General features: G+C 37.6%; 1 pseudogene; it reads left to right on the top strand.

Annotated features, from left to right (window-relative positions):
* Positions 1–3,209, top strand: part of LOC100942835 — a 4,699-nt pseudogene extending 1,490 nt beyond the window's left edge.
* Positions 3,210–4,627: the final 1,418 nt, after the last annotated feature.

The following is a 4,627-nucleotide window of genomic DNA, read 5'->3' as shown; positions in this document are numbered from 1 at the left end:
TCTTACAGAAAAAGTACCTGTCCTTAGTAGATGGTCTACAGAAAGATGTTCTATTGTTTTGATTGTATGGGAAACCCCCCCCCCCCCCCCCCCCGCCTGCACAACATTTTAGTCCCAGTGACAGATACTTGACAAATTGGAAAATTTGCTTTAGTCCTTTGCTTTAGTCAGATTAATGTAATGTTACCTTAAGGGAATACTAATTTCAAAACAAATCTCCATTATTTTTTTCTTAATGCAAATGTTGTATTTCCTTCGTATGAAATCAAAACCTCCTAGTCCAGGGTCCATTATATAAATACTTCATGTCTGTTGATTTGAGAAATAGTCTTCTTGTACAATAACTCATGAAGAATAGACAAGATTTAATGCCTTTGGAATTCATTATTATTTCAAACTGTTCTGAAGAGAGACTTTCACAGTTCTTTGTTTCTTTAAGTCATCTTAGAAATTTCCAGGAAGAACTGAAGGAAGATGGAATAAAGATAGAGACAGCTTTTTAAAATGTTTATTATGGAACATGTGAAACATATCAGGAGCAGGGCGAATGCTGTTGTGATTTTCCACGTAACCATCACTCATCTTTACAGTTCCCAGCACTCGGCCAGTGTTGGTGCATCTTCCTCTCCTGCCTCTTCCCACCTTCCCTTCTATGCATTGGGTTCTTTTGGAGTAAATCACAGAATCTCGCCTATCTGTAAATACTTCATTATGAACTTGTCCAAACTGCATAATTTTTTTTGAACAATAGATTCCCAAACATATTATCAGCCTGGAAAAAAGTAATAATAGCATTAAGAGTATGATATGTTTATTCCCTCTCTTTATCGTTCTTCTTTTTTTAAAGTTAGTGTGCTTAAATTAGGATCCCAGATTCACATATTCTATTTAGTTGTTACATCTCCAATTTCTTTCTCTTTTTTTGGAGTCTTTGGCCGGGGCTGGGTTTGAACCCGCCACCTCCGGCACATGGGGCCAGTGCCCTACTGCTTTGAGCCACAGGTGCCGCCCTCCGATTTCTTTTAATATGTGTCTATTTTTTCCTCTGTTTATTTTTCTTGCAATTTATTTATTGAAAAAAATTCTTGTGGAGTATTGCCCTTTGTGGATTTTGCTGAGTTGTGTTCCTGTGGTGTCATTTATTATTTCTCAGTCCCTTGTATTTCTGTAAATTTATCAGATTCAGGTCTGATTTTTTTCCTTTTCACAAAAATCTTTCATAGGTGGTGGTGTGTACTTCCTTTTCCTGTTGTTTTACAATATTGTTTCACATCAGGAGGAACAAAATTCTTCCTGTTGTATCACATCATCGGAAGGACAGAATGCCAAGCGAGCGGTCTCCTTTTTTGTGATGTTAAGATCGATCAGGTTTTGTTGGGTAATGGCAGTCATGTCTTTCCCTGGGAAGGTTCCTCATCAGCTTTCCACCTAAAAGTTTTAGTAGCTGTTCATGACCACTACCTAAACCAATTGTTTGGTTAGAAATTGCAAAACTCAAACAGTCCAAGTCTATAATTTTCTCTTCATTTATGAACTGGATTTTTTTTAAATTAAAAAATGGCTTTCCCATACCAACTATTTGGTTGCCTTGAAGTGCTCTTTCTACAGGAAAGGCGTAGAAATGCTTGATTCTTTTGCCAATTTTCAGCATAATAACCTTATTGTTCCTTCACACCCGGCACAGTTGACAAACGAACTTTTAAGTCATTATTCATTATGAGCAGATTATTTTAAACATATCTGATATGCTATTTTTTCAAGCCTACTGCTTTTATTATTCTTTTCTAGGCTCAAGCCATCCTGGTTTTGGACAGTGAGAACATCTTCACGCTGGCTCCTGTTGTCCCTTTCAGGACTTCTGGTGCTGCACCCGGCTCCGGGTTTATCTTTTACATTTCTGGCCCGAGATCTGGCACCAAGCTTTTCTCCCAGGTTCCTTTGGATGGAGAACAGTATCCCTGATCTAGCTGCTGGGTTGGACGTTTTTTCTAGACCTTTTCATTCATCAAAGCTGTAGAAATAGTTCAGGAGTTCACACTAATGATTCTAATACAAATTTGGGTTATAGGATTTTTACTTATTTGATTTATATTTGTATCTTTTTCCTCTTTTACGGAAAACCTTGCTTTCTAAATGAAAAAATATTAATATGATTGTTTATTTATATTTTAACACTATCGGAATAACAATATATTAAAACTAACATTCTGATTACTGAGAAAACTTTTTTACATTTCTTTTGTTGTTGGAATCTATCCCACGAGGGATAGATAGCAAAATTACTGGGGATTTTTTTTGAGGGGTGGATAATATGAGTATACATACAATTAGGTTATATTATTTGTGTTTGTATGGTAAAGTCCAAAGTCCAAGTTGTAGTTGAGTCCTTCACCCAGGAAGCGTGCCATATACCCTTACATTGCACCCGATAGATGCAAAATTCCTGAGCCCCCTCCCCCTTCTTGAATTTAACTGTGCTTTTCTCCCATGTGGCACCATAGTTTTTGATTTATTATTTTCATATTGGTACTGAGTCCATGGGATGTTTGCTTTTCCATTCTTGACATACTTTATTTAGGAGAATGTTCTCCAGATCCATCCAGGTTAATACAAAAGGTGTAAAGTCTCCATCTTTTTATGACTGAATAGCATTCCATGGTATACATCTACCGCAGATTATTAATCCATTCATGGGGTGATGGGCACTTGAGTTGTTTCCATATCTTGGCTGTTTTAAAGTCTCCTTGAAATAATTCTTCTTTGGATGGTGACATCACCAACTCAAAAAATAGATTTATTATTTTCTTTCTGTTTTCTTATTTTCAGAATTGATTTTTAACATAATGTACCTATGTTTCCAGAGAAAAATCTTCAAAATCTTTTAAAATCTAACTTTCATATTCATCCCTTTACCCAGTTCCCATTATGACCTAAAGGCAGCTATTATTTTCACTTTGGGGTTTATCTTGGCATTTTTAAAATAAGCAAATGTGTGCATCTGTCTGTAGCATCCCTCTTTCTTATCTATAAAATGGCATAGTACACACAGTTGGAAATTTCTTTTTTCACTTAACGATACGTCCTCATGATCACGGCTGCTTACTTCTTATTTTGTTTGTGCGACCTTAGTTTATTCACACTGTCCTCAACTGAAGCGTGTTTGGATTCTTCTGAGCCTTTTGCTATTACAGGACTATGGCAATAAATGAGCTTCTTCACCAATTACAATGTATTTGACTAATTTTTTGAAAAGACAGTTGGGTTACTTCATATCTTTCCTTCTATAAGCCAAAGTGTGAGAAGCATCCTTGCACATGAGACTTAAATTAGATTAAAATGTTCCTGAGAGCAAAGCATTGTGGTTTTGCTACAAAGCTCATCACTTTGAAGGCATTCTGGGCTCATTAATAAAATAAGCTAAACTAGTATTAAAAGAGACCCTGAGATGACACATTCATAGTTTTGGAAAACATATACACATATATGTATTACTTTCTAATCTTTAAGGCCAACAAAGTAAAGGTGGCTTTCTACCAATTCGATTTTTGTCCATATTTTATTTATAAGAATATTTCTTTCAAACAAGTTATTCTCGAATTAGTGCTGAACAAAGTCAAAGAAAGGGAATAAGAGAAGGAATAGCAGTATTTATTGAGAAGCTGTCATACTCACTTTAGTCAAACAGACCACAAAAATTAATTGGAAACCTACTGTGTGGCAAGTTACTGACCCCAGGCTAAGAATAGTGTTGACTAGGCCAGGTAGCAGCCTGTGTTGTGGAGCTCACTGTGCGGTGGGCAGGCATGAGTGGGAAGACATGGATCATGGACATATAGAGAATTGATAATAGTAAGAACTCCTTGGGAAAGGGAATGGGGTGGGATTCAGAGTCCGGGTTGTATTCATAGCCTTAAATAGAAGTGTGGATTGGTGGATTCGGGGATGAGGGGATAAAGTGGTTCCTTTAAGAGTGCACATGTTTTCCCTGGAAAGAATGCAGAGAGAGTAGGATGATGAGAGGCTACTGGAAGGTGTAAAGTAATTGATTTCAAGAATTTTATTAGGGGAATATAGTTGATATCCTCCTTGGTACATCACTCGTGAGAGGTTATTTTACAAAAGCTGCCCTTCCAACACCCTCTGCTGAAAGAGATGTTACTGCCTAAGCTCTGAGAACGGTGTTAACATTTCCCCCACCCCCACTAAGCTGATAAGAGCAAGAATTAGCCCTGGACTCGGTAGACAAGCTGTAGACTGCAACGGCTAGTGTGCGGCGTTATCACCTCTGACATGGACAGAAATGAACTTGAACAATCAGCTTCCAGGTCTTAGGAATATGGAATCAGAAAACAGAATGAGGCAATTAGATGACAGTGTGGAAACTGAGAGTGTAACAAGAATGCCATTCGATAGAGTTGGGACTGTGCCACACTCCAGCAGGAGAAAACACAAACTATGCTTAAGCTGGAAGAATGTTCTAGGAATTACAGAGAAGATTTGGAGAAAGGCAAAGAAGGAAGAGTGGTAGTAAAGGGTCCTCATAGCTACCTCATTCCCTGAAAACATTCCAGGTGCAGTTCTTTTTTTTTGAGACAGAGCCTCAAGCTATCCCCCTGGGTAGAGTGCC

The sequence above is a fragment of the Otolemur garnettii genome, unplaced genomic scaffold (genome assembly GCF_000181295.1).
Source record: "Otolemur garnettii isolate 467f Iridium unplaced genomic scaffold, OtoGar3 scaffold00057, whole genome shotgun sequence".
Taxonomy (NCBI): domain Eukaryota; kingdom Metazoa; phylum Chordata; class Mammalia; order Primates; family Galagidae; genus Otolemur; species Otolemur garnettii.
Note: the sequence above shows the minus strand (reverse complement) of the source record. Positions and strands in the feature narration are given on the sequence as shown.